This window comes from Hordeum vulgare, chromosome 5H, assembly GCF_904849725.1.
Source record: "Hordeum vulgare subsp. vulgare chromosome 5H, MorexV3_pseudomolecules_assembly, whole genome shotgun sequence".
In the NCBI taxonomy this organism is placed as follows: Eukaryota; Viridiplantae; Streptophyta; class Magnoliopsida; order Poales; family Poaceae; genus Hordeum; species Hordeum vulgare.
In genome coordinates this window covers 406,249,969-406,272,662 of record NC_058522.1, presented here as the reverse complement: position 1 = coordinate 406,272,662, position 22,694 = coordinate 406,249,969, and the positions used below count along the sequence as shown (strand labels likewise).

The window sequence follows — 22,694 nt, the reverse complement described above, 5'->3', positions numbered from 1 at the left end:
AGCATGGGAAACAAAAAATTTCCTACGCACACGCAATACCTATCCATGGTGATGATCATCTACGAGAGGGGAGAGTGGATCTACATACCCTTGTAGATCGCTAAGCGGAAGCGTATATAATGCGTGATGTAGTGGAACATCTCCGCGATTCAAATCGCAACCCGTCCTGCGATCTCATCACGATCCGTTTCGCGATCCCATCACGATCCATCCCGATCTAGTGCCGAACGAACGACACCTCCGCGTTCAGCACATGTACAGCTCGATGATGACCCCCGCCTTCTCGATCTAGCAAGAGATACGAGGAAGCAGATGAGTTCTCCGGCAGCGTGACGGCGTGCCGGTGATGGTGGTGATCTATTCCTGCAGGGCTTCGCCTAAGCAGCACAGAAATCCGATCTAGAGGAAGAACTACAAACTAGAGAAGAGGGTAGCACGTGCCTGACATTGTGTGTCTCAAAAACCATAAATACCTCTAGTATATATAGGAGGGAGTGAGGGGAGGAGGCAGCCTCAAATCCTAAAGATTTGGTCGAAATTGGAGGTGGAGGAGTCCTACTCCAATCCTACTAGGAGTAGGATTCCTCCTTTCCACATGGAAACCCTTTCCACCTTTTCCACCTTTGGGTTTTTGCCTCTCAAACCTGATGGGCCTTAGTGGGAGCTTATGTGAGGCCACTAGGTGCTGGTTTGTATCCTCCCACAGCCCATAAGGCCCCTCGGGGCGTGACACCCCTCCCGATGGTCCCCGATACCCTCCCGACACTCCCGGTACACTACCGATGAGTCCAAAACTTTTCCGGTGACCAAAACAGGACTTCCTATATATCAATCTTTGATCATCTTGACCATCTTTGATCAACGAGCTAGTCAACTAGAGGCTCAGTAGGGACAATGTGTTGTCTATGTATCCACACATGTATTTAAGTTTTCAATCAATACAATTCTAGGATGGATAATAAACGATTATCATGAACAAGGAAATATGATAATAACCAATTTATTATTGCCTCTAGGGCATATTTCCAAGACAAGGATACGTAAACACATTCCCCCTGTCGTTGTTATGTATCTCCATAGATAGATCTTGGATATTCATAAGATTTTTATTTGTTTTCCATGATTCGTTTCCCAACAAGCTACAGCTCCACACACGAGCGTGCGCGAACGGGCAAACAAGCACAAGGACGGGCGACGCGGCGAGGTCCTCGGGGGTTATTCTGTTTTACTGCTCGGGTTTGCGGGCTTTGTTCCGTCGCAGCAGAATTCGGCCTTTAAACCACGATTTTCTCGGCCCTTATGCGGTGTTTAAGGGTTGCGACTTTAAGGGGTGTGTTAGAGATGCTCTAACCAAACCAGGTGATCTTGCTTGTTATTCTATGTGAACTACCAAGGTGTATATCCTTCAGGCTAAAGGTACACATTTAGAACTATATAGTTTCTTTTCTCAACATTCTCAAATTTAAATTACTTAGATTCAAACAAATTTTTCGTTGATTTGTCTGAAAAAATTCATGTACATTCATTCTGCACTATTTTCTTTGTCTAGAATTTATCATTTAAAATTATTAGAATTCAAGCAAAATTCTAGTTGATTTGCATGGAAAACTTACGTACATTCATTCTGGCTTATATTTTGTTTTATCTAGTTTTTCTAATTTAAAACTATTCAAATTCAAAAAATATATGTTGATTTGTTTGAAAGAAATTTATGTGCATTCATTATGAACTATATTATCTTTTATCTAGATTATTCAAATTCGAAAAATAATTAGTCGATTTGTCCGTAAAATTTACATACATTCATTTTGACCTATATTTTCATTTATCTGGATTTTCATATTTAAAATTATTTCTACTCATACAAAAAGCTCATTGATTTGTCCAAAAGATTTGCGTACAATCATTATGCAGTACAGTTTATTTTATCTAGATTTTTCATTTAAAATTATTTGAATTCAAACAGAAATTAGTTGATTTGTCCAAAAAATACATTTATTCTGCATTATATTGTGTTTCATATAAATTTTCTAATTTAACTTTTTCTGAATTTATACTAAAAAATTGTTGACTTGTGCATAAAAAATATGTGCATTCATTCTGCACTATATTCCTTCTATTTAGATATTTAAATTTAAAATTATTCAAATTCAAACAAAAATCTAATCAATCTATCCGAAAAATATATCTAGAATATAAGTTGTTTTATTTCATAGAATAAATAAATAAGAATACATAAGATAAATTGTGTTTATCTCTTTATGTGACATTGTGGCCGGAAGGTTCAAACTGGGGCTTCCACTTTTTTGTGAACCCTTTTCCGGTTTAGATTCCTATTTTAATATATATGGGCCTATTGTATAACGCTGATTGTGCACATTAAACGTCAAGCATCAGTTGGTCGACTGGACCCACCCACACAGCTTCTAAATGTTTCATTTTATTCCAAACTTTTCTGCATAAATAAATGAAAAGCAAAGGTGTTTTCGGCAAAAACACACGGCCTCCGCCACTCACAGCGGGGCCCTGCCACTTTGGTACACCGCGTGTGAACGCGATAAGGCCGGATATTGTAGACAGCACCGTATTTACAGGCTACCTCAAGTTTAATGACCAGAACATATATTTTAGGGCATGTATAATGATGTTATCTTAGAAGTGCCACATAGGATAAATGATGAGGTGAAGGAGAAAGAATTCGAAAAAAGGCTTTGCCTTCTCTTATTTAAGAGAAGACAAGAGGTGATCTTTTAATACAATATGTCTCATCTTGTTTTTAGGAATAACTAATTATAAAAAATAAGGCTAAGAGATGACTCATTGTACACTTTTTTTTATCATCTCTAAATTACATACAAGATTTAAGATAAGACTATTTTATCAATCATTATACACGTTCTTATAAGTTTATGCATCAAACTAACCATCACATGTAAGTTTCTTACTCCGGATGTAGTCGATACAAAAGCTTGACATATAGCAATTGCAAATTAAAAATAAAAAAATTCCCAAAAAGAAAAAGGAAATCCGACTTGCCGGATTCGAACCAGCGACCTAAGTTTAAGCAGAAGATAGAAAAATAAATGTATAAGAATCCTTTTGAGCAAAAAATTTAAAAGCATATATGGATATAAAAGTTCGACATCCAACAGTTGCAAGAAAAAATTAAAAACATTTCTAAAATTAAAAAGAAATTCTGACTTGCCGGATTCGAACCAGCGACCTAATTAAGGTCACCCCTTATGACGAGTGGATAGGCTAGTTATGTATGTAGATATATTTTATGTTGCATCTAATAGTATGAATTGAGGATATAAATAAAGATTACTAGTGCAATGTCTCAAGTATAAGGGATGATGGATTACTGTCCGCTGATGTATATAAGTCTCGAAATTGTAAAATCTGGCTACAGATGCTCTAATGCATAGAGACATTATATACTTTTCTTGTGAAGACTCAAAGCTAAATAGTTCTCCTTTTTGAGCTGATCATGATACACAGCTTAAGCATAAGATAGAAAAATAAATGTATAAGAAGCATATATGGATATAAAAGGTCGACATGCAGAAGTTGCAAGAAAAATTTAAAAACATTTCTCAAAATAAAAAAGAATTCCGACTTGCCGGATTCGAACCAGCGACCTAAGGATTTATCTGCAACACTACAGTCCTCCGCTCTACCAACTGAGCTAAAGTCGGCTTGTGACTAGAACACACAATGACTCTATATACTAAGTAGAGTAGAATCGTTCCGAACATTTCCTCTGTATAAGCAAAAATGCTGGATTCAGGTCAATAGGCATAGCGTAGCGCTGGCCATGTGACCAACATTCAGACACTTTGGATCAACAGGGCACATTCAGATTCCAAGGAGTCCCGCGGAAAACAAGCATGTTTTAATCCTTACAAACATTCTGGCACACACTAGAAAAGACTGAACTTTTTGGCGGTCTTTGGCTTGCATTGTGCCATCAATTTTGAACACACATTTGTCAGTATCTATTTACTCGTAGCTGCCTCTTCTCGCATGGCATGGCCTTCCTGGTGGTATTTGATCTGGTCAGCCGCACAAGCAAAACTTGAAACACGCAGGCTACACCTACTTTCAAGCGATTATTTTTTGGAGTCTCGTACAAACAAAATACACCTACCGATCAGTCAGTCAATGGAGCATTCGTGCGCCAGTTATTATCATAAATAAAATATGTCCGGTGTGTATCTGGTCGACTGGCCGTGCACTTTGTCTTATGTACTGGACCGAGGAGCATATGCACCTAACGAACGCGTGATTCACGGAGACGAAGTAAACTAACGGCAAAACTAGCTAGCTAGCAATGCGTGTTCATGCAGGTACGGAGGTTGCCGGCCTTCCACTGTCCAGTGTCAACTGGGCTGGTCTGCAGCCACCAAATACAATAGGGAAACACTTGTTATCTATATGCTCGCCCATGTGCGGGTCTGAGATTAATTAGGGGAGGCCAACCCATCGCATTCCTATCCTATTATCTATTATCTGAATCTGAATGGCGTCGATCGCGAAAATTATGTTTGCCGCTGGTTTAATTTACACGATCTGGAACGACCATGACGGGTGAAGATCATCGTTCTTTCCCTCGTTGTCCGTAGCTCTCGTCCGGCGCGAGCAAGTGCAGCGCTGAAAGCATTATCTTCCCTTGTTAATCTTGCATGTCGTCGCTTCGTCTCGGCAGGGCCGAAACTGTGCGCCTTTTCAGTCCTACGCCGGACCAAAAAAGGGGATTTGGTAAAAAGCCATCATTTTCATTGTATTTGATTTTTGTTTGATAAATACGAGGGGACCGAGGGAATTGCTAGCAAATGTGTAATGTTTCGATTTAACTATGATTTGATGGGGGGAAGAGGCGGGGGTCGACCCTCAATAATAAATTATTTTTTTTTGAACGTACGACAATTGGATGGATTCAAAGTAATCAAGTTGTATTAGTCCTTATGATCCATCCACTAATAATCCACTTGAATCACTTTGGTCCATCCACTTGAATCTAATCCATATTTCTTACGTCCAGATATGATAACTCATCATGATTCATTCACTATAAATGTTGAATGATAGACACACTTGTGTATCATCACAGCATCATTATCATAACTCATCATCGTCTAGCATATCACAAATTACCAAACACTAACTAATTACTATCGTATTAGTTAAATAACTCATCATCATTCTAGCACATGATGAATATATGCTAGAACCTACTCCTCTCTTCTACGTAAAATAGCATAAAAAAGGTGAACTCCTACATTTCCTCACTGAAGAATACAGATCAACCTATCTTGGCTGTGCAAATCCTTGTAGTCTTCGCCAAGTGGTTGCCTATGTGTTTTTATCACGTTGCTCTATCCTTTTATTTTTAGGGTTTCCACCCTTCGAGATATCGTGTCTCTACCTGGGTAACTCATCGACATTGGTCGTAAGCTAACCATATGCAAATCATCTTTAGTAAACATCATCTTAGGCACAATCTTTGGCGGAAGTACCTGTTGAAGAACATAATTAATAATAACATAGCTACAAAATCATACACACATGTTCGGGGAGAAGAGAAGGAGGAGGTGGAATTTTAGCTCACTGACTAGGGTGTAGAAGAACTAGAGGAACCTCCAATGATGATCACTCCAGGGAGACGCGACACTACAAAGCGTGCATATTCCACCTAGTGAAAAATTTAGATCATCAGATGTAGCATTCTTTCCTCACAAAGTGATAATGACTTAAAAATAATTACATTATACAATACATTTCTATATTGGAAAAATAATTAAAAAAAAATTCTATACCTATTTTTTTAGAAAATAATTCTATACCTAACTTTTTACTAAAAAATTCTCTTACTAAATTTGGTAGCTAAAAATTTCTCATATACCATTTCAATACATTTATATACCTCAAAATTTGTACATTGTATTTTATTAAAAAAACTATTCGCTACCTTGTCTATTATATTCAAAAAATAGACAATCCAAACCTATAACATCTATATATTCTATTGTATTTCAATACATTTCTATACCTCAAAATATTCAAACCTATTATATTCTATAGAAACAGAGGGGGGAGGGAGGGAGGCAGTGGAGGGAGGGAAGAGGGAGGGACAGAAGTGGAGGGAGGAGGGATGAGGGAGGAAGGATGAGGGAAGGAGAGAAGTGGAGGGGGGAGGGAGGAAGGGAAGTGGATGGAGGGAGGGAAGTGGAGGGATGAGGGAGGAGCTACCTCGATGGGCGATGATGGCGGGCACGGGCGGACGATGACGACACGCACTGGAGGGTGACTACGGTGGGCGCAAGAATTAAGCTTGGGGATGCTGATACACCTCAACGTATCGATAATTTATGAAGTATTCATGCCATATTTGCCTATGTTTACAATACTTTTATATCGTTTTGATGCACTTTATGTTGGGGAACGTTGCATGGGAAACAAAAAATTTCCTACGCACACGCAATACCTATCCATGGTGATGATCATCTACGAGAGGGGAGTTCAGATCCACATACCGTTGTAGATCGCTAAGCGGAAGCTAATATAACGCGGTTGATGTAGTGGAACATCTTCATGATCCAAATCATAGTCCGTCCCGCGATCTCATCACGAACCGTCCCGCGATCCCATCACGATCCATCCCGATCTAGTGCCAAACGGACGGCACCTCCGCGTTCAGCACACGTGCAACTCGATGACGATCTCCGCCTTCTTGATCCAGCAAGTGAGACGAAGAGGTAGCTAAATTCTTCGGTAGCATGACGGCGTGGCGGCAATGGTGGTGGAGCTACTCCGGCAGGGCTTCGTCGTACCGCACCGAACTAGCTACGGGGTGTCACGAAGTGGTGGAGGGAGAGAGGGTTGCGCTTTGGCTTGAGGTGCCAAAAGCTTCTCTCACCTCCGATATATATAGGACGGAGGGGAGGGGTGGCGCCCTAGGGTTCGACCGAACCAAGAGGAGAGGGAGGAGTCCCCTCCAACACAACTTGGAAGGAGTCCTCCTTCCCAATTTTGTTTTGGCCCTTTCCTCCTTCCCTTTTTCTCCCTTTGGCCGAAATAGGCTTTCTTGGGCTGGCCACCAGCCCACCAAGGGCTGGTGCGCCTCCTTTGGGCCTCTTTGGTTCTCTCCCAGGTGGGTGTCCCCACCGAGTAGAACTTCGAAACCCATTCATCAGTGCTGGTACTTTACCGGTAATGCCCGAAAACCTTCCGGAAGCCAAATGGATACTTCCTATATATCAATCTTCATATCCGGACCATTCCGGAAACCCTCATGACATCCGAGATCGCATCTGGGACTCCGAACAACCTTCGGTTACAACATCAATAATTAAACTATACCGAAACGTCACCGAACCATAAGTGTGCAGACCCTGCGGGTTCGAGAACTATGTAGACATGACGTGAGACATTCTCTTGTCAATAACCAATACCGGGACCTGGATGCCCATATTGGCTCCTACATATTCTACGAATATCTTTATTGGTTGAACCTCTATTTCAAGGATCCAGTTAATCACGTATGTTGTTCCCTTCGTCCTTCGGTATTTTACTTACCCAAGATTCGATCGTCGGTATCTCTATACCTAGTTCAATCTCGTTACCGGCAAGTCTCTTTACTTGTTCCATAATACAAGATCCCATGACTAACTTCTTAGGCACATTGCTTGCAAGGCTTATTGTGATGTTGATTTATCGAGTGGGCCCCAAGATACTTGTTCATCATACGGAGTGACAAATCCGAGTGTTGATCCATGCCAAACCAACATACACCTTCGGAGATACCTGTAGAGCACCTTTATAGTCACCCAGTTACGTTGTGACGTTTGATACACACAAGGTATTCCTCCAGTGTCCAGGAGTTGCATGATCTCATGGTCATAGGAATTCATACATTGACATGCAGAAAAGAGTAGCAATAAACTAACACGATCATATGCTACGTTTATAGTTTGGGCTTTGTCCATGACATCATTATCCTAATGATGTTATCCTGTTATCAAACAACATCTCATGTCTATGGCGAGGAAACTTTGACCATCTTTGATCAATGAGCTAGTCAACTAGAGGCTCACTAGGGACAGTGTGTTGTCTATGTATCCACACATGTATTTGAGTTTCCATTCAATAAAATTCTAGCATGGATAATAAACTATAATCATGAACAAGGAAATATAATAATAACTAATTTATTATTACCTCTAGGGCATATTTCCAACAGTCTCCCACTTGCACTAGAGTCAATAATCTAGTTCACATCACTATGTGATTGTAATGAATCTAACACCCATACAATTCTGGGGTTTGATCATGTTTTGCTTGTGAGAGGTTTTTAGTCAACGGGTCTGAATCTTTCACATCCGTGTGTGCTTTACAAATATCTATGTTATCATGTAGATGTTGCTACCATGTGCCATTTGGAACTATTCCAAATGACTGCTCCACTATACGAATCCGGTTTACTACTCAGAGTCATCCGATTAGTGTCAAAGCTTGCATCGACGTAACCGTTTACGACGAACTCTTTTATCACCTCCATAATCGAGAAGATCACTTAGTCCACTAGTTACTAAGGATAACTTTTGACCGCTGTCCAGTAATCCATTCCTAGATCACTTTTGTACCCCTTGACAGATTCATGGCAATGCACACATCAGGTGCGGTACACAGCATACATACTATAGAGCCTACGACTAAGGCATAGGGGACGACCTTCGTCCTTTCTCTTTCTTCTTCCTTGGTTGGGCTTTGAGTCTTACTCAGTATTTACACCTTACAACACAACGAAGAACTCCTTCTTTGACTGGTCTATTTTGAACTCCTTCAAAATCTTGTCACGGTATGTATTCATTTGAAAGTTCTATTAAGCGTTTTGATCTATCTCTATAAATCTTGATGCTCAATGTTCAAGTAGCTCAATCCAATTTTTCCTTTGAAAAACACCTTTCAAACAACCATATATGCTTTCCAGAAATTCTACATTTTTTCCGATCAACAATATGTCAACCACCCATCAGAAATTCTATAGTGCTCCCACTCACTTTCTTGGAAATACAAGTTTCTCATAAACTTTGTATAAACCCAAAAGCTTTGATCATCTCATAAAAGCATATATTCCAACTCCGAGATGCTTGCTCCAGTCCAAAGAAGGATCACTGGAGCTTGCATACTTGTTAGCATCCTTAGGATCGACAAAACCTTCAGGTTGTATCACATACAACCTTTCCTCAAGGAAACCATCGAGGAAACAATGTTTTGACATCCTATATACAAGATTTCGTAAATAATGCAACAATTGCTAACATAATTCCAACAGACTTTTAGCAGCGCTACGAGTGAGAAAGTCTCATCATAGCCAACTCTTTGAACTTGTCGGAAACATATTTGCGACAAGTCGAGCTTTCTTAATGGTGACATTTACCATTATCGGCCGTCTTCCTTTTAAAGATCCATCTGTACCTGACGGCCTCACGACGATCAAAAAGTTCTTCCAAAGTCTACACTTTGTTTTCATACATGGATCCTACCTCGGATTTCTGTTGGAAATATGCCCTAGAGGCAATCATAAAATGGTTATTATCATATTTCCTTGTTCATGATAATCGTCTATTGTTCATGCTATAATTGTATTAACAGGAAATAGTAATACATGTGTGAATAAATAGACCACAATGTGTCCCTAGCAAGCCTCTAGTTGGCTAGCTCGTTAATCAATAGATGATCATGGTTTCCTCATCATGGACATTAGATGTCATTGATAACGGGATCACATCATTAGGAGAATGATGTGATGGACAAGACCCAATCCTAAGCATAGCACTAGATCGTATTGTTCGTATGCTAAAGCTTTTCTAATGTCAAGTGTCTTTTCCTTCGACCGTGAGATTGTGCAACTCCCGGACACCGTAGGAGTGCTTTGGGTGTATCAAACGTCACAATGTAACTGGGTGACTATAAAGGTGCACTACGGGTACTTCCGAAAGTGTCTGTTGGGTTGGTACGAATCGAGATCGGGATTTGTCACTCCGTGTAACGGAGAGGTATCTCTGGGCCCACTCGGTAGAACATCATCATGAGCTCAATGTGACTAAGGAGTTAGTCACAGGATGACATGCTACAGAACGAGTAAAGAGACTTACCAGTAACGAGATTGAACAAAGTATAGGTATACCGACGATCGAATCTCGGGCAAGTTTTATACCGACAGACAAAGGGAATTGTATACGGGATTGATTGAATCCTTGACATCGTGGTTCATCCGATGAGATCATCATAGAACATGTGGGAGCAACCATGGGTATCCAGATCCCGCTGACGGTTATTAGCGGGAGAGCGTCTCGGTCATGTCTGCATGCTTCCCGAACCCGTAGGGTCTACACACTTAAGGATCGATGACGCTAGGGTTATAGGGAAATGTTATACGAGGTTACCATAAGTTGTTCGCAGTCCCGGATGAGATCTCGGACGTCACGAGGAGCTCCGGAATGGTCCGGAGGTAAAGATTGATATATAGGATGGATGGTTTTGGACACTAGAAATGTTTCGGGCGTCACCGGTAGCGTACCGGGACCATTTGGGTCCACCAGGTGGGGCCACCAGCCCCAAGAGGTAGCATGGGCCAAAAGGTGGAGGGCAACCAGCCCAAAGTGGGCTGGTGCACCTCCCACAAAGGGGCCCAAGGCGCAGGAGGTGGAGAGGGGGGAACCATAGGCGTTGGTGGGCCTAAGGCCCACCTAGGGATGCGCCACCCCCTCCCCCTGCCCTAGCCGCCGCATCTCCCATCTGGGGGGCTTCCGCACCACCTAGGGTGGGAACACTAGGGGTGGTACCCCCTCCCCTCCTCCTATATATACCTAGGATTTTGGGGCTGTTTTGCACACCGTTTCTTCTCTCCCTCGGCACAGCCCTGCTCCCCTCCTTCCTCCTCCTCCCACGGTGCTTGGCGAAGCCGTGTCGGGAGACCTCGTCTCTCCATCGACACCACACCGTCGTGCTGCCGGAGATCTTACCCAACCTCTCCCTCCTCCTTGCTGGATCAAGGTGCAGGAGACGTCACTGGGCTGCACGTGTGTTGAACGCGGAGGTGCCATGGTTCGGCACTAGATCAGAATCACACCGCAATCTGAATCGCCGCGAGTACGACTCCATCAACCGTGTTCTAGCAACGCTTCCGCTTAGCGATCTTCAAAGGTATGAAGATGCACTCACCCCTCTCTCCTTGCTGGTGTCTCCATAGGAAGATCGGAATATGGCGTAGGAAAATTTTGAATTTATGCTACGTTACCCTACAGTGGCATCCGAGCCAGGTTTTCTATGCGTAGATTCTATGCACGAGTAGAACACAAAAGGTTGTGGGCGATGATTTGTCAATTGCTTGCCGCTACTAGTCTTATTCTTTTCTGGCGGTATTGTGGGATGAAGCGGCCCGGACCGACCTTACACGTACGCTTACGTGAGACTGGTTCCACCGACAGACATGCACACCATGTATAAAGGTGGCTAGCGGGTGTCTGTCTCTCCCACTCTAGTCGGATTGGATTTGATGAAAAGGTTCCTTATGAAGGGTAAATAGCTTTGGCATATCATCGTTGTGGCTGTCACGTAGGTAAGAAGGCGTTCTTGTAGAAACCCAAATCAACCACGTAAAACTTGCAACAACAATTAGAGTACGTCTAACTTGTTTTTTTAGGGTTTGACATGTGATGTCATATGGCCAAAGTTGTGATGTTGCATGTGTGATGTATGAGATGACAACCGGCAGGAGCCATAGGAGTTGTCTTAATTGATTGTATGAGATGCAACGCCATGTGTTTACTACTTTACTTCATTGCTAACAGTTAGCTATAGTATTAGTGGTAGTAGTAGTTGGCACGATGATGGAGATCATGGTGTCACGCCGGTGACAATGATGATCGTGCGATGCCTGAAGATGGAGATTGAAAGAGCAAAGACGATAATGGCCATATCATGTCACTATATGATTGCATGTGATGTTTATCATGTTTTTCATCTTATTGCTTAGAACGACGGTAGCATAATAAGATTATCCCTTATACGTCTCCATCGTATCTACTTTTCCAAACTCTTTTGCCCTTGTTTTGGACTCTAATTTGCATGATTTGAATGGAACTAACCTGGACTGACGCTGTTTTCAGCAGAATTGCCTTGGTGTTATTTTTGTGCAGAAATCAAAGTTCTCCAAACGTTCTGAAAATTTACGGGGAGCAGTTTTGGAAAATAAGAAAAATATTTGCGCCAAGTTCCACCTCAGGGGGTGGGCCAGTGGGCCACAAGCCCTGGCTCCGCCACCACCCCCTGGTGGCAGTGGGCAGGCTTGTGGGGCCCACACGGCTCCGCCGCCCCCAACCTCAGGTCTATAAGTCCCCTTTCGTCCCAGAATAAATAAAAAGAGAAGTTTTCGCTGCGTTTAGGATACGGAGGCGCCGCCACCACCTGTTCTTCATCTGGAGGGCAGATCTGGAGTCCGTCCTGGGCTCCGGAGAGGGGAAATCGTCGCCATCGTCATCATCAACCTTCTTCCCTCTCCAATTACATGACGCTCTTCGTCGTTCATGAGTAATCTATTCGTAGGCTCGCTGGGCGGTGATGAGTAGGATGAGATCTATCATGTAATCGAGTCAGTTTTGATGGGGATTGATCCCTAGTATCCACTATGTTCTGAGATTGATGTTGCTACTACTTTGCCATGCTTAATGCTTGTCACTAGGGCCCGAATGCCATGATTTTATGTTGTCACCAATATATGTGTGTTTTAGATCCGATCTTGCAAGTTGTAGTTACCTACTATGTGTTATGATCCGGCAACCCCGGAGTGACAATAACCGGAACCACTCCCGGTGATGACCATAGTTTGAGGAGTTCATGTGTTCACCAAGTGCTAATGCGTTGGTCCGGTTCTTTATTAAAAGGAGAACCTTAATATCCCGTAGTTTCCTTTTGGACCCAGCTGCCACGGGAGGGATGGACAATAGATGTCATGCAAGTTCTTTTCCCTAAGCACGTATGACGACACACGGAATGCATGCCTACATCACATTGACGAACGGGAGCTAGCCACATATCTCTCCGTGTTATAAAAGTTGCATGATGAATATCATCCAAACAAATCACCGACCCATTGCCTACGAGTTTGTCCTACTGTTTCTACTGCTGTTACTTGTTTTGCTCTGCTGCTGTTGCTACTGCTGTTACTTGTCTTGCCCTACTGCTACTGTTGCTACTACTGTCGCTTGCTACTGTTGCAACTTGCTACCGCTGTCACTACTGCTTTTCCTTGCTGCTGCTATTGCTCGTTACACTGCTGCTACCATCTACAATCTTGATTCGCTGATCGTTGACGGGAACTGACAATTTCCGTCAACGAGGCAACTTGGCGCCATTGATACAATCGTTAGGAATAGTGTGCCGCCAACAGATCATTTCTGACACCGTTGTTATCATACTACTTTGCTACTGATACTTTGCTTGCAGATACTAATCTTTCAGGTGTGGTTGAATCTGACATATTCAGCTGCTAATACTTGAGAGTATCCTCTCACCTCCTATAGGCGTATCAACAAATTTGGGTCGAATACTCTACCCTCGAAAACTGCTGCGATCCCATGCGCTTGTGGGCCGTCAACAAGATTCTTCTAGTTTCGGTTGCCGGAGAGTGATTGCAGCATTCTTCTGGTGCCGTTGCAAAGGGGAAGAACAGTTGGCATCAAGCATTTTTCTGGCGCCGTTGCCGGGGAGGTATTGCTATATTCTCTGAGTTACTTGGGATTTATATCTGCTGATCACTATGAAGAATCTGAAGGATCCAAAGACCAAAGTCTTGCCCTCAACTACGAGGGGAGGTAAGGAATTGCCATCTAGCTCTGCACTTGATTCACCTTCAGTTATGAGTAAGTTTGCGACATCACCTCCTGCTAGAAATCTTGATATGTCGCCTGTGCTTGATGATGCTTATGATGCTACTGCTAGAGATGCTATGCTTGATACTATGCCTGATGATACTATGCCTGATACTATGCCTGATACTGCTAGAGATGCTATGCTTGATACTGCTTTGCCTGATGATGCTAGAGATGCTATTTTGCCTGATGATACTATGCTTGATAATGCTAGAGACGCTATGTTTGATACTGCTAGAGATACTCCTTTGCCTGATCTTCCACTAGGGGTGTTCCTTGATGCTCATATTGCTAGAGTTACTGCCAATGCTCGCGATCCTTCTGAAACTACCGATACTATTGAGATAGAACCTGCTTTTGCTCCTACTAGATCTAGCTCTCCTAGATATGAATTGGCTGATATACATGAGGGTTACGTTATGGAGGGAGAGATAGCCGAGGATTTTCTTGCGTGTAAGGATGCCTATAACGCTAAGAAATTACTTCTCAAGTGGAAGGAAAAATCTCGGGAAGCTAGAATGAAAAATGACCCGAAGTTTGCCACTTCGCCTATCTTTGTCACCGATAAGGATTATGAATTCTCTGTCAATCCTGAAATAATCTCTCTAGTCGAATCTGATCCTTTTCACGGTTATGAATCTGAGAAGGTCATAGCCCATCTTGCCAAACTGCACGAAATAGCCAACCTTTTCGCTAATGAGGAGAAGATCCGCCACTATATGTCCTTAAGTTGTTTCCTTTCTCTTTAAAGGATGATGCTAAAGCCTGGTTCACCTCTCTTGCTCCTGGATGTGTGAGTAGTCCCCAGGAGATGGTCTATTATTTCTGTGAGAAATATTTCCCTGCCCATAAGAAGCAAGCTGCCTTGCAGGAAATATACAACTTTGCTCAACTCCAAGAAGAGAGTCTTCCACAAGCTTGGGGGAGGCTAGTCCAGCTACAAAATGCTTTGCCTGATCACCCTCTTAAGAAGAACGAGATACTTGATATCCTCTATAACGGACTTACCGATGCCTCTAGAGACTACCTAGATAGTTGTGCCGGTTGTGTTTTTAGGGAATGAACTATAGAACAAGCTGAGACCCTACTGAATAACATCTTGATCAACGATAATGCTTGGACTATTCCCGAACCACCTCCTAAGCCAACTCCAAAGAAAAGAGGTATTCTATTCCTCAGTCCCGAAGATATGCAAGAAGCCAAGAAATCTATGCAAGAGAAAGGCATTATATCTGAAGATGTCAAAAATCTACCACCTATCGAAGAGATCCATGGTCTCGATAACCCGATACAGGTAGTAGAAGTTAATTCTCTGCGTAGGTTTGATGAGAGTGATATTCCTTTTGATAAACCTGCTAGCCTATGCTTTGATGAATTTGACAACTTTGTTGCCAAACAACAAAATTTCAATGATTATGTTAGCAGACATTTGGAACAAAGTACTCGTATGCTTAGCCATTTAAGTGCTTGTGTAGACAGAAATGTCAACGATCTGAAGCTTCTGAGTAAACATGCCTCTATGATTACTACTCAGGTAGAACAAGTACTTAAAACTCAGAATGACCTGCTCAATGAATTAAATGGCAACTCTATCAGAGTCATTACTAGAGGAGGCAAAATGACTCAGGAACCTTTGTATCCTGAAGGTCATCCTAAGAGAATTGATCAAGATTCTCAAGGAATCAATGCTGATACACCCAGTCATCCTAAGGAGAAGAAGAAGGATGATAGAAGCTTACATGCCAGTTCACCAAATACTGTCACACCTGAAGAACCTAATGATATTTCTGCGTCTGATGCAGAAACACAATCTGGTGATGAACATGAACCTGGTGACAATATGGGCAGTGATGTTCATAATAATGCTCAACCTAGCAATGATGAGGATGTGGAGATTGAACCTTCGGTTAATCCTGATAATCCACAACCTAATAAGTACGATAAGAATGACTTCACTGCTAGGAAGCATGGTAAAGAAAGGGAGCCATGGGTTCAGAGACCTATGCCCTTTCTTCCTAAGCCATCCAAGAAAAAGGATGACGTGGAGATTTTGAAGGCTTCGTTGAGATGATAAGACACGTCTTTCTGCAGATGCGGTTAACTGATATGCTCAAAATGTCTCCGTATGCCAAGTACATGAAAGATATCGTGACTAATAAACGGAAGATACCAGATCTTGAGATCTCCACCATGCTTGCCAATTACACTTTCGAAGGTGGAACTCCTAAGAAACTTGGTGATCCCGGAGTGCCCACTATACCTTGCTCTATTAAAGGAAACACCGTGCACTTTGCGAAGAAACGATATCAAGTACATTGCATCAATGCTATCGAAAAGACTTCATCGATTCTCATTGGGAGCTTTGAATGCCCTATTCCTCGTATCAAGATGAAGTATGATTTGCTTGTTGGGGAGATACATATCCCCATTGAGGTGACTTAGTGGCTATTCGAAAATTCTCCGTTCTCTCTTGCGATTCGAGAAGGTTTTGTCATAAGGACTTGATCAATCCCATTGACAAATTTCTTTCGATGGCCATGAAACGGATGAATCAAAGAGTCACATACCTCTGTTTTGAGCTTTTATTTTCTGTTTCTTAGAAGAAAAATGATAGAATTAGTTTAGTTTTTCCTGTTTTCTCTTTTAGCGTCCCAGAGAAAATACCTCGAAAATAAAAGTTCTCCGATGGTCCTGAAAATTTAGTATGATTTTTTCTGGAATTTTTGAAAATTTCTGGGCCTGAGAGCTCGCCTGGGGGCCAGACCAGTGGACCAGCCCTGCCACCGCCACCTACCCCCTGGTGGCGGGGTGCAAGCTTGTGGGGCCCACAGGCACCCCCTCCACTCATTCCAGCTCTCAGCCTCTTCTTCCACCTCCAGAAAACATTGTTTCGCACCTCAAACCCGTGTTCTTGCTCATTTGGCTGTAATTTTTGATCTCCTTGCTCAAAGCACCATTCTCTGAATCGTTTTGGGGAAATTACTCCTTGGTAAGTGACTCCTCCATTGGTCCAATTAATTTTTGCTCTAGTGCTTTATCCTTCGCGTATTCTTGCTACCTTGGTGACCCTGTTCTTGAGCTAGAAAGGTTGATTTTAGCTGGTTCCAAGTAATTTTAGCGCGTGATACGGTCTCTAGGCACTAGTAGGAGTAGTTGCTACAAGTTGGGTTAATCCTTATTCACTTTTCTTTCAAAGTCTCTAAAAATTTCAGAATTTTTCAGAGCTAGAAAAGGGAAAAGATGAGGAGGTTCTTGAGAGGCTCTTCAAGCCGTAACCCCAAGGAGGACGAGAAGAATCACCCCAAGTACGTAGTCCCTCGAGTCACAGAAGTTCGAGCGTGCGAGTGGCCAAGTGATGAATTTTTGCGCGCCGCCGGACTTTATGAAGACTTTTATTACTTGGTGGAGAACGCAGGTCTTACTGCGTTCGTTGAAGATAAGTGCCCACAATACCTCCTCCTCACCAATATTTTCGTTCAAAGCTTCAACTTTTACCCGAGGAAGAATCCTCCCATGGTTGAGTTCATGATATACTCTGTCCCCCAATGCATGACGCTGCAGGACTTTTGCAATGTATGCAAATTACCTTATGTTGGGGATATCCGTGACCCTCGTCCACGGGACTTGGAGGATTTCATTGGTTCTATTGCTGTTGGAGAGGAGAGAGGAGTGTCTCGCGCTAGAATTGCTAGCATACATTTTCCTGTGCTTCGGTACTTCTCACTATTTGTGGGAAAATGTTTGATTGGCCGTGGGGAGGCTGGATCACTTAGTTCTCCATACCTTGCTGTTTTGCGCGAAGGCCTTTATAACGATAAGACTTATAGCTTGGGCGCTATAGTAGCTCAACGGTTGAACCTAAACCGTTCCAAGGGTGTCGTCTATGGAGGTATCTACGCTACCCGTCTTGCCAGACACTTTCAGATACCCATTAGACTGGGAGAGGAAGGAGAGATGCTTCTCCCTGAGAGATATCCGGATTATGACAGCATGGTTCGCCATGATTTTCTGGATAGAGATGCTAGTAGACGGATGATTTATAACCTGGTGTTTAGTCAGGGTACTCGAGAGACTATTACTTTGCCTGCTCCTTCTTTGTTTGATCTTCATGCACGCAGGTACACTATTATGCCCACAGACATCTACGCATATTGGGGCTTGGCCCAACCACAGGCGCCCGTGCCCGAGCCGCCAGTGGAGTACCAAACGCCAGTTTATCAGTGGGAACCGGAGGAGCTCACACAGCAGTGGCATCCACAGTCTGCTCGAGAGTATCCCGGAGCTGGTTATTTCCCACCTTGTGAGTAGACCAAGCTAGGCCAAAAGCCTAAGCTTGGGGGAGTACGTGTTCTCACCGACTTTACATTCATGCTTATGCTTTCACTTTGTTAGCCGATGTTCACACTTTGCCACTGTATTATCCATGCTAGTTTATTTTCGTTTTCTTGTTTTCTTGTTTTCTGTCCTTTTGAGAAAACCCAAAAAGATTTTTCTTTCTTCTTTTTCTTGTTGGGAGCTTTCCCGTGTAAATAGTTTTCTTTTTTTGTGTCAAGGTAGAAGATATTGGTTACAATGTTTATTGGTTCCTGCATGCTTACCTGTTTAGCTTTCAAAGAGCCATATTATTTTGTCTTCTCCTTTGTGTTTGCCTGCAGATTCAGCTTAGTCCAACGCGCTTATTATTGTTCACATCGTTCGATCGTGTAAATGAAAGGCAACAATGATGATATATGATGAAGTGACTGAGACTGTAAAGCTGGTATGAACTCTATCTATTTTGTTTTGTAAATATGACTAGCTTGTCGACCCAGATTTAACTTCGTTGTGAGAGAACCATGTTTGCAATGACAACTTAGAGATCATAGTTTCTGATGCCATGCTTATTTAGCTGAGAGCTTATAATGGTTTGTCTTGAATGCCAACATAGATTTTGAGATGACTATGATGTAGTATGATAGGATGGTATTCTCATTTGAATGTTTCAAGTGGCTTGACTTGGCGCATGTTCATGCATGTAGTTGAAACAAAATCAACATAGCCTCTATGATGTTCGTGTTCATGGTGATTTGTATCCTGTTCATGCTTGCATTCAATGTTAGTCAAACTCATTGCATCTTGATGACTGTTGTCGCTCTCTAGTTGGTTGCTTCCCAGTCTTTTGCTAGCCTTCACTTGTACTAAGCGGAAGACTGCTTGTGCATCCACCTCCATAAACCCAAAAGTTTTTCCATGAGAGTCCACCATACCTACCTATTTGCGGTATGTACCTGCCGTTCCAAGTAAATTTGCATGTGCCATTCTCTAAACCTTCAAGAAATAATCTGTTTTGCATGCCCGAACCGCTCATGTGGTGACAGAGGGCTATTGGTATCTTCCATGCTAGGAGTGTTATCCTAGACATGTGTTTATTCACTGTCATTCACGAGAAAGGGGCCGGTAATTGGAATGCCCAGTTCCACGCTTAAATCGAAAACATAACTGTAAAAGAAGACTCCCCCCCGGATTGATGTTAGTATGGACGGTACCCGAGGATTCGGCTAGCCGTGGAGTGTGATTGATTGGTGGTGGGAAGTTAAAACTTTACTTTTCTATTTGGGAACCGCCTATAGCATGAGTAGCATGGAAGATATTGAGAACTCTTGGTCATTGCATTGACAATGAAAGCATGCCACCCAAAATTATTATCTCTGTTTTCAAAGCTTGAGCTCTGGCACCTCTGCAAATCAACGCTTCCCTCTGCGAAGGGCCTGTCTATTTATTTTCCTGTTGAGTCATCCTCCTCTTATATAAGCACCAATTAGAGAGCACCTCTGTCATTTTTATGCTTTGCTTTTGATTGATATTGAGTATGACTATGACTGGATCTTCGTTGCTATGAATTACAATGTTTAGTCAGCCCTTGATCTTTGAAAGTGCTCTGCATTTATGTTTTACGGTCTCAGAAAGAGCTAGCGAGATACCACCTATTCATATTGCTTCATGCTTGTTTTGATTGAAGTGTTGGTATTTGAAACTCATTATTATTTGCTCGTTAGCTGATTATGCCATTGATATTAGTTTACCATGAGACTTTTGTGTCATTTGCTTATGTGGTTAACTTGTGATCTTGCTGAAATTCTGGTTATGAGTTAGACACAGTTGCCACAACAAGATCAAACAGAGTTTGTCAAAGTTTTTGTTTCTCTCTCAGTTTGTCAACTGAGTTGCTTGAGGACAAGCAAGGTTTTAAGCTTGGGGGAGTTGATACGTCTCCATCGTATCTACTTTTCCATACTCTTTTTCCCTTGTTTTGGACTCTAATTTGCATGATTTGAATGGAACTAACCTGGACTGACGTTGTTTTCAGCAGAATTGCCTTGGTGTTATTTTTGTGCAGAAATCAAAGTTCTCCAAACGTCTTGAAAATTTATGGGTAGCAGTTTTGGAAAATAAGAAAAATATCTGCGCCAAATTCCACCTCAGGGGGTAGGCCAGTGGGCCACAAGCCCTGGATCCGCCACCACCCCCTGGTGGTGGTGGGCATGCTTGTGGGGCCCACACGGCTCTGCCGCCCCCAACCTTAGGTCTATAAGTCCCCTTTCGTCCCAGAATAAATAAAAAGTGAAGTTTTCGCTGTGTTTACGATACCGAGGCGCCGCCACCACCTGTTCTTCATCTGGAGGGCAGATCTGGAGTCCGTCTTGGGCTCCGGAGAGGGGAAATCGTCGCCATCGTCATCATCAACCTTCTTCCCTCTCCAATTCCATGAAGCTCTTCGTCGTTGGTGAGTAATCTATTCGTAGGCTCGCTGGACGGTGATGAGTAGGATGAGATCTATCATGTAATCGAGTTAGGTTTGATGGGGATTGATCCCTAGTATCCACTATGTTCTGAGATTGATATTGCTACTACTTTGCCATACTTAATGCTTGTCACTAGGGCCCGAGTGCCATGATTTCAGATCTGAAATTATTATGTTGTCACCAATATATGTGTGTTTTAGATCCGATCTTGCAAGTTGTAGTTACCTACTATGTGTTATGATCCGGCAACCCCGGAGTGACAATAACCGGAACTACTCCCGGTGATGACCATAGTTTGAGGAGTTCATGTGTTCACCAAGTGCTAATGCGTTGGTCCGGTTCTTTATTAAAAGGAGAACCATATCCCGTAGTTTCCTTTTGGACTCCGCTGCCACGGGAGGGATGGACAATAGATGTCATGCAAGTTCTTTTCCCTAAGCACGTATGACGACACACGGAATGCGTGCCTACATCACATTAACGAACGGGAGCTAGCCACATATCTCTCCGTGTTATAACTGTTGCATGATGAATATCATCCAAACAAATCACCGACCCATTGCCTACGAGTTTGTCCTACTATTGCTACTGCTGTTACTTGTTTTGCTGTGCTGCTGTTACTACTGTTGCTACTGCTGTTACTTGTCTTGCCCTGCTGCTACTGTTTCTACTACTGTCGCTTGCTACTGTTGCTACTTGATACTGCTCTCATTACTGCTTTTCCTTGCCGCTGCTATTTCTCGTTACACTGCTGCTACCTGCTACAATGTTGATTCGCTGATCGTTGACGGGAACTGACAATTTCTGTCAACGAGGCAACTTGGCGCCATTGATACAATCGTTAGGAATAGTCTGCCGCCAACAGATCGTTTCTGACACCGTTGTTATCATACTACTTTGCTACTGATACTTTGCTTGCAGATACTAATCTTTCAGGTGTGGTTGAATCTGACATATTCAGCTGCTAATACTTGAGAGTATCCTCTCACCTCCTATAGGCGTATCAACAAATTTGGGTCGAATTCTCTACCCTCGAAAACTGCTGCGATCCCATGCGCTTGTGGGCCGTCAACAACATTCTTCTAGTTTCGATTGCCGGAGAGTGCTAGCAGCATTCTTCTCGTGCCATTGCAAAGGGAAGAAAAGTTGGCATCAATCCCTCTTAAAAATTTCGAGAACGTTTTCCCCTAAGTGTGCACCGTTGCGAAGGATCGTTGTCTCAAAGCACCACGTGATGATCGGGTGTGATAGATTCTAATGTTCGCATACAACGGATGTAAGCCAGATTTACACACGCAAAACACTTAGGTTGACTCGACGAGCTTAGCATGTACAGACATGACCTCGAATACAAGAGACCAAAAGGTGGAACATGAGTCGTATGGTTGAATTCGATCAGCATGAAGTTGCTCACCATGACGACTAGTCCGTCTCACGTGATGATCGGACACGGGTTAGTCAACATGGATCATGTATCACTTAGATGACTAGAGGGATGTCGATTTAAGTGGGAGTTCATACTTAATTTGATTAAATGAACTTAATTGTCATGAACTTAGTCTAAAAGTTGTCTTTATAAATATTGTAGATGGCCAACGTCAACCTCAATTTCAACGCATTCCTAGAGAAAAACAAGCTGAAAGATGATGGTAGCAACTATGCGGACTGGGTTCGCAACTTGAAGCTCATCCTTGAAGCAGCTAAAAAGTCTTATGTCCTTGATGCGCCACTAGGTGACCCTCCTGCTCCCGCAGCAACCCAGGACATTCTAAACGTCTGGCAAACGCGGAGTGATGACTACTCTCTCGTTAGGTGTGGCATGTTATACAGTTTGGAAACGGGGCTCCAAAGGCGTTTTGAGCAACATGATGCATATGAGATGTTCCAAGAGTTGAAACTAGTTTTTCAAGCTCATGCCCGTGTTAAGAGATATGAAGTCTTCGACAAGTTCTTTAGCTGTAAGATGGAGGAGAAC

General features: G+C 42.7%; 1 non-coding gene across 1 annotated transcript; it reads right to left on the bottom strand.

Moving 5' to 3' along the window:
- Positions 1 to 3,613: 3,613 nt before the first annotated feature.
- TRNAY-GUA lies at positions 3,614 to 3,698 on the bottom strand. The gene is given in 2 exon segments: positions 3,614 to 3,649; positions 3,662 to 3,698. It is a non-coding gene; the product is annotated as a tRNA-Tyr (tRNA).
- Positions 3,699 to 22,694: the final 18,996 nt, after the last annotated feature.